Source organism: Aquarana catesbeiana, linkage group LG09, assembly GCF_042186555.1.
Source record: "Aquarana catesbeiana isolate 2022-GZ linkage group LG09, ASM4218655v1, whole genome shotgun sequence".
Taxonomy (NCBI): Eukaryota; Metazoa; Chordata; class Amphibia; order Anura; family Ranidae; genus Aquarana; species Aquarana catesbeiana.
In genome coordinates, this window is record NC_133332.1 from 260914736 (window position 1) to 260927887 (window position 13152).

General features: G+C 41.2%; 1 protein-coding gene across 4 annotated transcripts in view; it reads right to left on the bottom strand.

The window, feature by feature from the left end:
- AVPR2 (arginine vasopressin receptor 2) overlaps positions 1–13152 on the bottom strand; it is a 218021-nt gene that overhangs the window by 46780 nt on the left and 158089 nt on the right. The window contains exon 1 of one of the 4 annotated variants that reach the window (XM_073600298.1): positions 6540–7025. The exons of the other annotated variants lie outside the window; for them this stretch is intronic. The gene's annotated coding sequence lies outside the window, so the exon portion shown is untranslated. Of the gene's footprint in view, positions 1–6539; positions 7026–13152 lie in introns of those variants that run through there. 4 annotated transcript variants of the gene reach the window in all.

The window sequence follows — 13152 nt, forward strand, 5'->3', positions numbered from 1 at the left end:
GGTTCCCATAAAATAACTGCAAAATAAATCCATTGAAGATAATACAACTAGATGAATCACCACTTTCTTCTAATCCACACACCACAAGTTCATAATAGTTTTTAATTACAAAAAGATTAACTTTTTTCAAGCCATTCCTCTAGACCCAGCGCTTGTTTCATTATTGAGTGAAAAGATAACACGCAGCCATTATGAATGCTGAACTTCATTTTTTTGCTGTAAAACGAACGAGTTTTATTCTGATCAATATATATCTATACAATTACCCCACCCTCTCTACCTATACATTTTGGACCCTCTCCTAAGGTCCTTTCTACATTTTCTTATCTTCCAGAGACGCTTTCCTGTGACCTCAGCACGCCGCTCTGGCTTGCACGCGCCCGGGTTGGGCGGGACGGGAGTACTGTTACACCTCCCTACGGTGACTGCAGCCTACCACCCTGCACATCTTACCATCTAATTATATAGATCCATACTGGCTATAATACCTATACGTATTTCCACATCCTGTCCCCTTTTTGTGCCCTGCTTGTTTTTGTTTTTATTAACTTTCACAAGCAATTAATCGCATTTTCAGGTAGGTGATCAATTGATCATCCCAATCTCCCATACATTATTATCTAAGGTTTGACCAATCACCTGACCTTCTTTTTTCCATTCCCTTTCTAATTAGCATAGATGAAACCCTCTCTCCTAGTTTTGCCCCTGAAGAAGGACCGTACAGATATGTAGTACCCCGAAACGCGTCGGTCCTGAGAAGAGTTTTTTCATCATATATTGCTTTTTGTCTATCATAGCTACTATGTAGTTTTCATTGTGTTACTATGTACATTTATTGCTTGTTTTTTACTCGATGTATTTTCCTATACGAATAAAATTATACCTTTTATCATTATATAAATGCCCTTTACTTTGTGCACACCCCACCTGTTTGCCTTTGCAAGTGCCGGAAAAGTCCACCTAGGGGAACCCTTTGTTTTGTATTTATAGAGTATTGGACGTGGCACGGCTCCCTCTCCTTAAATAGTTGGTCATCCCCCTTTTTCTGTGCATAGTTACATTAGTTCAAGCTAGACTTGTAGCTATGTATAAAGTATCCATACCTGGAATTCTTTATGTTGTGATGAACAGAAATATTGCTTTTATATATTGAGATACATAAAGATCCATATGGCAAAAACTTGTGGCAAGATACATAACAAATGGTCACTCGATTAAGTCATTCCTAATATTTCATGGGCCATTATCTGAGAATCTTTCATAACTGCACAGAATATGAAGGTTTTAAAAGAGAGACAGATTTGCTCTGCATTTAAAACTGAGAGGGTATAAAGATAAACTTGTCATAAAAGCTCACACAAGGGCCATATTTAGCCTTGTGCGTAATAGATTGGTTCCCATAAAATAACTGCAAAATAAATCCATTGAAGATAATACAACTAGATGAATCACCACTTTCTTCTAATCCACACACCACAAGTTCATAATAGTTTTTAATTACAAAAAGATTAACTTTTTTCAAGCCATTCCTCTAGACCCAGCGCTTGTTTCATTATTGAGTGAAAAGATAACACGCAGCCATTATGAATGCTGAACTTCATTTTTTTGCTGTAAAACGAACGCCCTGTACACACAGTCGGGATTTCCGATGGAAAAAGTGCGATCGGATTGTGTTGTCGGAAATTCTGATCGTGTGTGGGCTCCATCAGACTTTTTCCGTCGGAATTTCCGACACACAAAGTTTGAGAGCAGGCTATAAAATTTTCCGACAACATAATCCGATCGTTTAAATTCCGATCGTGTGTACACAAATCCGACACACAAAGTGCCACGCATACTCAGAATAAATTAAGAGATGAAAGCTATTGGCTACTGCCCCGTTTATAGTCCCGACGTACGTGTTTTACGTCACCGCGTTCAGAACGATCAGATTTTCCGCCAACTTTGTGCGACCGTGTGTATGCAAGACAAGTTTGGCCCAAAATCTGTTGGAAAAAATCTAATGGCTTTTGTTGTCGGAATGTCTGATCAATGTCCGATCGTGTGTACAGGGCATAAGGGCACCTATGTATATGACCCATGTTTTATGTGCCCATATTTGGAATCTGGCCTGTTGATAGCTTATACCTAATGGACAAACATTGATGGCTCCCATTATGCTAATTAAGGACTATGGGCTCCATTCACAAAGCGGTATCTTACCGCATCCGAGTATGCGTTAAGATACCGCACAGAGTTTTTCAAAAAATGTTTTGGCATTCACTAAACAATGTTACTTAAAATACAGCATGCGCTATTTTATTAAGTCATTCAGTATTTTATTAGTGAAAGCCTGCAATAATTTACCACAGATGGTTAAGGAATGGGCAGCTGCCGGTGTCCTCAACAAAAAGAATTTCTGACAATGAAAAAAAAAAGGCATGCCCTGGCCGATGATGTCAGAAGGGGGGTGGGGCCACCCAATGATGTCAGTTTATTTAGCGGCGGAAGCAGAACTTTTTTTTTTTTTTTTTTTAGGTCGTCGGCTGGCGTTTATTGTGATTGAGATTGGATCTACACTGGGAGACAATTTATTTTTTATTTTTAATAAAATACTTGTCAAAAACTGCCTCCTGTGTTTATTTACACTAAACTTTTTTTTTGGTGGATGGGTAGGGGTATTTACTAATTCACATAGGGGGAAGGCTGGCATCTAGGGGTCCTCTTGTTAAAGGGGGCTTCCAGATTCCGCTAAGCCCCCTGCCCACAGACCTCCAAAAATACCAGCCATGGTTGTGGGGAAGAGGCACTTAACAGGAAGGATTGCTTTGGGGCAGGAGGGCCCCCCAAAGCATCTTGTCCCCATGTTGATGGCATGTAGCCTGGTATGAATCAGGAGGGGGTGCTCGCTCATCCCCCCCCCCTTCCTGACCTGCCAAGCTCGGATAAGGGTTTGGTATGGATTTTAAGGGGGTGGATGCCATTTTTTTAAAAAAATGTTGGCGTAGGGAGTCCCATCAAAATCCATATCAGACCCGATAGGCCTGGCATGGATTGGGGGGGACCCAAGGCCATCTTTTCTTAATTTTTTAATTTAATTTTGCAATTGAATTTGATTGGTTTTATATTGTATATATGTGGCAGCACAATGGTTGGCTGTAATGTACAGCCAGTGCTCCTGTTTTGTGCTGGAAGAACGCTCACTTGGTGCTCTTTGCAGTGTCACTGTGCTGCCTCCTATGGCTTGTTTACAATCAAAAAGAAATTTGGGTGGGTTACTTCAAATGTTCCTCTGGTTCTCAATGTAGAGATCAGTGTCAAGGTGGACTCCCAATATTCCACTAATATCCAATAGAAAAAAACAGCGGGACACGTTCTCTAATGCAAAATGTATTTATATCGAATGCTCTTCAAGGCATAAAATTGTTGCATTGGAGAACGTGTCCTGTCGTTTTTTATATATATATATATATATATATATATATATATATATATATATATATATATATATATATATATATATATATACATACACACACACACACACACACACACACAGTGCCTTGAAAAAGTATTCATACCCTTTGAAATTTTCCACATTTTGTCATGTTACAATCAAAAACATGTGATAGACCAACACAAAGTGGCGCATAATTGTGAAGTGGAAGGAAAATGATATATGGTTTTCAAAATTTTTTACAAATAAATATCTGAAAAGTGTGGTGTATATTTGTATTTAACCCCCTTTACTCTGATACCCCTAACTGAAATCTAGTGGAAAAAAAAATCCCAAGCTTTGAACATCTCGCAAAGCACTGTTCAATCCATTATCCGAAAATGCAATGAGTACGGCACAACTGCAAACCTACCAAAACATGGCTGTCCACTTAAATTAACAGGCTGGGCAAGGAGAGCATTAATCAGAGAAGCAGTCAAGAGGTCCATGGTAACTCTGGAGAAACTGCAGAGATCCACAGCACAGGTGGGAGAATCTGTCCACAGGACAACTATTAGTCATGCACTCCACAAATCTTTATGGAAGAGTGTCAAGAAGAAAGCCATTGTCTGAAGAAAGTCATAAGAAGTCCTGTTTGCAGTTTGCGGGAAGCCATGTGAGGAACACACCTGCTGGTAACCCCCCTGTATTGAATTGTATTGTTGCTGTATTGTCTCCCTTTTTATTGTAAAGTGCTGCACAAACTGTTGGCACTAGAAAAATCCTGTATAATAATAATAACTTGTTAAACTCGAAGGTAGCAACCACTTCCACCAACTTCAACGCTCCAGGCACCACCACATAAAACTGCTTACCAGAGCCCAAGACCTCCTAACACAGGAGGTCTAAAATCACTTTAGATCTTTCCCAAAGGGATGGATGGCTTTCAATCAGCAGGATACTGTATGCACTAGAAACTTTCTCTCACATATAGAATGGAGGGAGAGGAAGCCACATAGTGTGGAAACCATTTAATTAAAAAACAAATTACATACTTATAAAGGGCAAAGAAACAGCCAAGCATGAACAAGATTAACGCCGCCTGTCCGAACCAGCCTGATAATGCCACTAACTGACCCCACACTTACGCGTTTCGTTCCAAGGAAAGTCATTCAAAAGATGTTGGAGAATTTAGATATGTCATTCAAAATCATGCTAATATATGTATGATGCATGCCAATTCTCATTATTTGAAGTGACCTCTTGCATGAGAAACAAACATTCTACGCCTTTTGGAATAGTCACTTACAATCCGCTATCCAGGTATTAAACATTATATGAGAACATTTACATTCCAGGAGTTTACTATATAAGGTTTCTGAACATTGAGTTCCCAATCTCTGGAAAGATGTTTTTAATTAATACCTTATTACAACTACCTGCATGGTGACATTCGAGGATAAAAGCATTCCAAAGCACAGAGCGTGGTGCTTTTACATTTGAACTTTCAGGTTATAATGTTTATATCAGCCATTCTAAACTAGGCTTTCATGGAACCCTAAGCTTGAGCTGTGCAGGATTGTCCTGTTTGCATAGTTCCTGAGCTAAGGCCACTTGACAAAGCCTGCATGCATAATACCAATGATTTTTTCTGGTGCTCTGTGAGGGTGGCAATCTTCCCACCAATTTAAAGGGAGGTATTCTTCCTACTGACCACCAATGTTAGGAGTATTATTTTCTTATTGACCCCCAATTAACTGGTTTCATTGAGGGTTCCTCTTGTAAATTATTGTAGGGGTTCCACTGGGGGTAAAAAGTTTGAGAAAGGCTGGTCTATATGGAGTCACTAGGCAATACCCCGATTAGTAGGTTGCACTCAATTTCAAGATAACTTGATGTTTTTGTTTGTCATATATATATGTCAAAAGTATAGGGACGCCTACATTTACATGTACATGAACTTTAATGGCATCCCGGTCTTTGTCCTTAGGGTTCAATATTAAGTTGGTTCACCCTTTGCAGCTATAACAGCTTCAACTTTTCTGGGAAGGCTGTCAACAAAGTTTAGGAGAGTCTATGGGAATGTTTGACCATTCTTCCAGAAGTGAATTTGTGAGGTCAGGCACTGATGTTGAACGAGAAGGCCTGGCTCACAGTCTCGGCTCTAATTCATTCCAAAGGTTTACTATCGGGTTGAGGTCAGGACTCTGTGCAAGCCAGTCAAGTTCCTCCACCCCAAACTCTCTTATCCATGTCTTTATGGAGCGTGCTTTGTGCACTGGTCCAAATCATTTGGTGGAGGGGGGGGATTGTGGTGCGGGGTTGTTTTTCAGGGGTTGGGCTTGGCCCCTTAGTTCCTGTGAAGGGAACTCTTAAGACGTCAGAATACCAAGACATTTTGGACAATTTCATGCTCCCAACATTGTGGGAACAGTTTGGGGATGGCCCCTTCCTGTTCCAACATTACTGCGTAAGTTATAGTAAATAAAGTTCACGTGCGTGTAAAGGCAGGCGCCTCAATATTTTTGACAATATAGTGTATGTATATATATATACACACACACATATACACACACACACACACACACATATACACCCTCTGTGAAATATTTTTGATAGTCCAGGGGTCTACAGCCTTTTAAATTGAGCACTTAGTAGTCTTTCATTGTATTATGTGATTTGGAGGTCTATTTCAATTTCACTATATTTTGTAATCAAAAGAAACCCCATTACCTTTAATCTCCATTTTAGCAATAAATACCTGACAAGAATTGTAACCCCCGCACCAATCTCTATCCAAAAAAGTTTGGGTCCCAGATACACTATAACTACAAATATATATATCATTTTACAAAAGCATATAAAAAGAAACTTTGTCCAGGCGGTCAATATGATAAATTGGAAAACTGTTGAATATTTTTTCTTTAAGCGATAAAACAATTTAGAGAAAACATTGCTTCGATTTATATGAGCTTAAACAAATCATCCTGCATATACAGTATGCCCTGTAGATGTACATAGAGATCTATATTATTTTGTATTTTGTGATATCGTTCATAGCCTGCTGGGCTAGTTTTTGAATCAATGCTAAGGTATTTTTAGTGGTTGAACTTTTCTGACTTACCTTGCTTTGTCATAAATCTCCAGTGCTCTAGATTCCCGAAGTGTGATTACTCCATAGGAGCTCAGGATGCATCGCAAGTCCTTCTCTGACTTGTCTTATCAATGACTGTAGGTGGATGACAGGACAATATGTAACCTTTTCTCCTCCCATCCCTCTCACCAACCACTGAACTCGTTCTGCTGTCACGGTTACAAATTGATTTCTAACTCCTCTCTCAAATTTTATACTGTTGTCCCAATTACCTGGAATGTGAAAAAGAGTTTTTTTTTTTTTGTGATACTTTTCTACACACGTACAGCATCTCCTCCTGCTTGGTCCTAATTGGATAGCCCTAAAGGCTTGGATAAGCACATGGCTGTGAAAAATGCAGCACTTTTATCAGCAAACTTTTTTCTTTCCTTTTTTTTTTTTTTTTTTTTACGGCTCTGAAGGCAGGTGTATTGTTTTCTATGAGTCTATGCATAAAGCAATGTAAAGATCAGTAAACCTGTGCTGTATTCAGATCTGTAAAAAAAAAAAAAAAAAATCTGCGTCTGGGATCGTGCATATAGACCATATTTTATGATGTATGCATAGAAATGTTTGTGCCGAGTGCCAACATTTACATTTATGAGCTCTGAGGAAGAGGGTATATCCCTTTAAAAAGCGCTAGAATTCTTGCATTGGTTTGTGCAGTGCTCCCAAAGTCTTCCACATTGCTTATCTAGGTCTTAGAGATCTGTCAAAGAATTTATTACAAACTTGTGAACTTAAAAATAAAAAATGATACTCACAAAAGTTATATCATTAAATGGTGTCTTGAGATAATGCACTAGGCCGGCGCACCCTCTTCGCCATTTTTCTTGCAAATGTACTCTAATGCAACTGAAGGGTGCTAGGTGGCAATAGCTGGCTGGGTCCTATCAACAGAAAATGCTAGATGGCTTTCTTGAGAAGCTGCCTGCATCCCAGTAATGTAGGACAGTAGGCCGCTTTGAGAAGCTGCCTACATCCTAGCAATGAACCATGAGAAGCTGCATGCATTCTAGAAGTAGAGGACGCTATATGGCTTATTTGAGAAGCTGCTTGTATCATGGCAATTATCAGGTAAATGGCTGTAGAAGAACTGGCAATGTTGCCAATATCCATCATGGGCGCATCTGGTGAACTTCTGTATGCATTGGTGCACGAAGTGCGAACCAGCGCACGCAGATGCGCAATGGTGCAAACAGGCGAGCGCCCTTGCGCAATGGTGCACACACGGCGTGAGAGATGCTGGCGCCCACTGACCTATTTAAAGCTGCTGCTATGAGAACTACATTGCTGGATTATCATCAGCCCCCCTGTGTTTCCTGTGCTACTGTATATCCTGAATCTTGGACCTCCCATTACCGACCCGGCTTGCCTTGACCTGCTTATCCTAATCTCCTGGTTTGACCTCTGGCTTGTACTTCTGACTCTGCTCCTGTCTGCTCCATTGTGTTTGACCCTAGCTTGGCTCACCGACTCTGCTACTACCAGTCTAACCGTGTATAACATGACTTGTTCCAGTTCTATCTGAATCCATCTCTGACTGATCTACTGTGTATGACCCCTGGCCTGGCTCTGGGTTCTGTTTCCGGTCTGCTCCACTGCCAAGCACACCTGCTCAACAGTGCATCCTGCCTGTTCCAGCTACCATCCAGTAATCAGCTCATCAGACCTAAATAACTGGCAAACCATGCTTCTTTGGACACTGTATTCCCTGTACTACCTTCAGGGGTGAGCTGCACTCACCTGCAAGGGGAGCCCTCTCAGCACCTCGGCCTTGCACCTGGTAAATGGCAACAATGAAGAATGCTTGTTGGCTTCCTTGAGAAGCCACCTGTGTTCTAGCAATGAATGATAGTAGGCAGTTTCCTTGAGAAGCTGACTGCATCCTAGCAACAGAGAATGCTAGGTGGCTTCCTTGAAAAGCCATTTACACTGTAACCACCCTGGTGAAGCTGCCAGCCTCCTAGCAATGAAGGATGGTAGGTTGCTTCTTTGAGAAGTCACCTGCATCCTATCAAAAGAGGACACCAGCCAGCTTCCTTGAAAAGCCTCTTACATCACAGGAACAGAGCATGCTCAGTAGCTTTCTTGAGGAGCTGTGTCCTAGCCGTGAAGGACAAAAAGCAGATTTCTTTAGAAGCTGTCTGCATCTTAGCAACAGAGGATGCTCTGTGGCTTCCTTAAAAATCTGCCAGCATCTTAGCAACATAGCATGTTAGGTGGCTTCCTTGAGAAACCACCTACATTCTAGCAATGAAGATGGATCATCAGTAAACTCTCCAGATCGTGCAACGAGTCAGATGCAACAGCCAAAGGCCAATCGAGTATAGAGAGAGGAACAAAATCGCTCATTGCGCAATATCAAAACCGTACATGCTTTATTAAAAACAATATTATACTCACAGGAGTGAAAAAAACTTCAGGCATTCAATGTGTACTGTCCTGCGCCCCGGTGCGCATGCTGATGTCACCGCTATGTCCTCTGCCCAACATTTGTTTTGTCGTAGAAGACGTCATCACTGGGGCAACGGAGATAGTGGCACTGGCGTGGTACACATGTAAATGTTGCTCATATATTTCATTTGCACAGCGTACAGAGCTGACAGCAAGATCCTGCATGCAGGTTGATGCATTGTCGTGTGCATAAGCCCTAAATGCTATGAAAGCTAAAATAGTTTGCACGAATACTTGGAAAAGTAAAACCATTATAAAATACAAAAATAAAACAAAGAAAATAACCTACAATGAATGTATAGCTGCCATAAAAAAATTTGTATAAAAACATAGTTCTGAGATATTATCCACATGGAGTCTGTCCATTCATCATGTTTGTGTGGGTTTTTTCGCCACAATCCAAAAACATACTGCCCATGTTGTGTTATGAGCATTTTAGGGTTTTTAAATTGTGTAATTTGCTGCACGCAAGTATTTAAAAACTAGAAATAAATATGTACATAGATCTACAATGAAATGTAATTTCATACTATGTAATGTGTAATTACAATAGTGATAAATCATTTATTGTATGTAATTATTTATTGCCTATATAATTAAAGTAAATTTAAATCCCAATTGGATGACATTTAGTTTCCCACGCCAATGTGTGATATAAATATATTTCATGTTTTTCACGAAATACTGCTTCACCTCTTTTTTGCTTCTCGGTGCTGCTGATCTCCTCAAACCTCTTTCAGCCACTGGAGACAACAGCAGATAATTTTTTTTTCAACTTTTTTCAGATGTCTTCTGGCCAGTTATGTAGTTATGTGACACATGGTGTCCTCTACCTCTTATGCCCCGTACACACGGTCGGATTTTCAGACGGAAAATGTGTGATAGGACCTTGTTGTCGGAAATTCCGACCGTGTACGGGCTCCATCACACATTTTCCATCGGATTTTCCGACACACAAAGTTTGAGAGCAGGATATAAAATTTTCCGACAACAAAATCCGTTGTCGGAAATTCCGATCGTGTGTACACAAATCCGACGGACAAAGTGCCACGCATGTTCAGAATAAATAAAGAGATGAAAGCTATTGGCCACTGCCCCGTTTATAGTCCCGACGTACGTGTTTTACGTCACCGCGTTTAGAACGATCGGATTTTCCGACAACTTTGTGTGACCGTGTGTATGCAAGACAAGTTTGAGCCAACATCCGTCGGAAAAAATCCTAGGATTTTGTTGTCGGAATGTCCGAACAAAGTCCGACCGTGTGTACGGGTCATTAGTCAATTCTTCAGCAGTGGACAGTTTTCAACGATGCAGAGAGTGGTGCTAAGGTCACTGTTATGACACTCTCTAAAGGGATTGCAGAAAAAAGAGGGTTCCTCAAAAGGAAACCCCAGGTCAGACTTTTAAGGCACAGCAAACCAAAAGGATAGCAAAAAATATAAACTTTAATTTAATATACATATACAAATATACAATATGAAAGGGACATTACAAAAAACATATAAAAATCATATATATAAAAATATACATGATATACATGAGCCCTAATGCGTCTACGCGTTTCGTTATGAAAACTTCTTCAGGACACAATCGGGTTTCACTTTATTGCAAGAAAGAAAAGAAGGTCTCACTTGCAGGGAGGTTGGCGTCAGCCACCAAAGTATTAACAAGATGTATGTTCCCAATATAGATGTAAAAGACTGGAGGTAAGAATAAATCAAAGGAAATGACCGCCAGCTGTCAAACAGATGATAATAAAAATTATATAGATGCGGTAGTTCCAGGGGAAACAGAGAAAATACCATTCAAGATAGAGGATAACCGTCCACCAAGATAGCTCCAAAAAGGGGGACTTGGGTATACCCCAAATGTAGTGTCCACTCAATAATACAGATAGGACTATGTAAGTCCAAAAACAGAGCTATAAATCTGGTATAACAGGAGTCCCCTGGGAAGAAGCAAGAGCGCTTACTCTAAAGGTGTTAATGCCATGTCTAAAGTTGTCCATGACACCTTGCACTCAGAGTAAGTCCTCAGTCTTCCAGGTTGAATGATGCTGGGCTGTCCTTGACACCCTTAACTCATGGTAAAACCCAGTGGCAGCTGGCGTTTTTTTTGGGGGGGGGCAAACAATCCACCCGCCGCCAACCCCCGGTCGGGTCACGGATGGCATCCCCCGGTCGGTCACCCAATTGGAATCCATGTGTCCGGCACCCTGCATGTAGATCTGGGGGCTGGACGCATAGATAGGGGGGGGACACCCATGCGCCCCTAATGGACAGGCCACCACTGGTAGCACCTTCGTTTTCCAAGTTGAATGATGCTGGGCTTGTAGGCAGGTGCAGTTAGCTATTTTGCCACTAGGTGGTTCTGTACTTTTCCAAAGTAGTATCTCAATTTACATACTACGTGGCACATGTTCACCGTTCTGTATCCACAGTACCACCCTGTGGTGATACAAATTATTTCCAAGTATTTGTACTAGAATAGTTTCTGGTTACAGCAGACAGTGTCATCAGGTGCTAAGTCCATTTTTAGTCATAGCCCTCCTGCAGTGATGTCATGGATGAGTTAGTGACCAGTTATAAGCCAGGTCAGAGGAACCCTTACACACTTTGGCACGGATGTGACCGGCATGTGTAGGCCCTGGACAGGGCAGGAGGTCGGGAGGAGTAGACCTGCACCTGGGAAAGCCGGCTGTAGACTTTCTGATCTTTATGGAGGTGGGGGCTGGGGCAGATTGAAAAAGGCCTTTTAAGCCAAGCCATGAGTTCCCCGAGTGAGGCTGCTTCCCTGTAGAGTCCTGGGAGAGGTATATCTATGGAGCTGATGACTACAGAGAGCACAGTTTTGTGAATACTAAGGACCCCAGGTGAAAGGATAGACTGTTAGGGGGATATGGGTGCCTAAAATGCTGCATATGCTTTCACATGTCATTAGTGCTGACCATCCACTAAATGTGATTGACTATATGTATAGTCAAGTGGCTCCCGAATGTATGTCAATGTGATCTGTTATGCCATCCCCTGAATTCCACCAGTAAAGTGGAGCAATTCTACTCATATATGTGGTCTTTTCTTCCTTGAGATATAATGGTCAAGGGTCGAGAATGTCGTGTGAAGACCTCTGGCATTGAGTGGGGCACAATATGGTGGAGGGTTCAGCCTCAGCAGGAGGAGCAGTGTTCCAGCAGGAGAGGAACGGGGATAGGGACTCCTAGCGCCAGATCTAATCATGAATCCCCTCTTATAGGCTGTCCATTACACCCTGAACTCACAATAAGTCCCCAGTCTTCTAGTTTAAAGGACTCTGGGTGTCATTTAACCCAGAGGACTGAGGACCACTATTTACAGTGGGGGACAATGCTGAAAAGACTGTATTTATTTATTTTACCTACTGCAGGGGGACCTAGTTAAAAAATAGTTGGAGTTGGGCTTTCCTTTTTATGTGGCAATAGAAAACATATTTTTCAATACCTCCAGTGCTCCCCCAGACACTTCTATATCTTATTCACTAGGTGCTGATCCAGGACTGGACGCTAGGTCCAATGGAACTATTTAAAGTTCATCAAAATATGGAGTTAGGCTTTAAAGCTAGATTACAGGTATGATATATTTCATACATTTCTCAATAACACGATGCTCACATAATTAGAACAAATAACATTTAAACATCCAGTATATTTTTTTAGACCTAAAAATTTATGTTGTAGTTTTATTTGTTTATATATTTACAGTGCATATGGAAAGTATTCACAGTGCTGCGGCCCTGCGGCCCCCCCTCCCCAAAGCACCTTGTCCCCGTGTTTATAAGGACAAGGGCCTCTTCCCGACAACCCTGGCCGTTGGTTGTTGGGGTCTGCAGGCGGGGGGCTTATCGGAATCCGGGAGCCCCCTTTAATAAGGGGGCCCCCAGATCCCGGCCCCTCACCCTATGTGAATGAGTATGGGGTACATTGTACCCCTACCCATTCACCTAGGAAAAAAATGACAATAACAATGACAATAGTTTATACTATTTATGGACAAATAACTGAAAATTGTAATGTACGTTTTCTTAGATAACCTAATAAAATTTACCCTTAAAAAAAAAAAAAAAAAAATAGGTGTGCTAAGCTTGTAGCATCATACTCAAAAGACTTGATGCT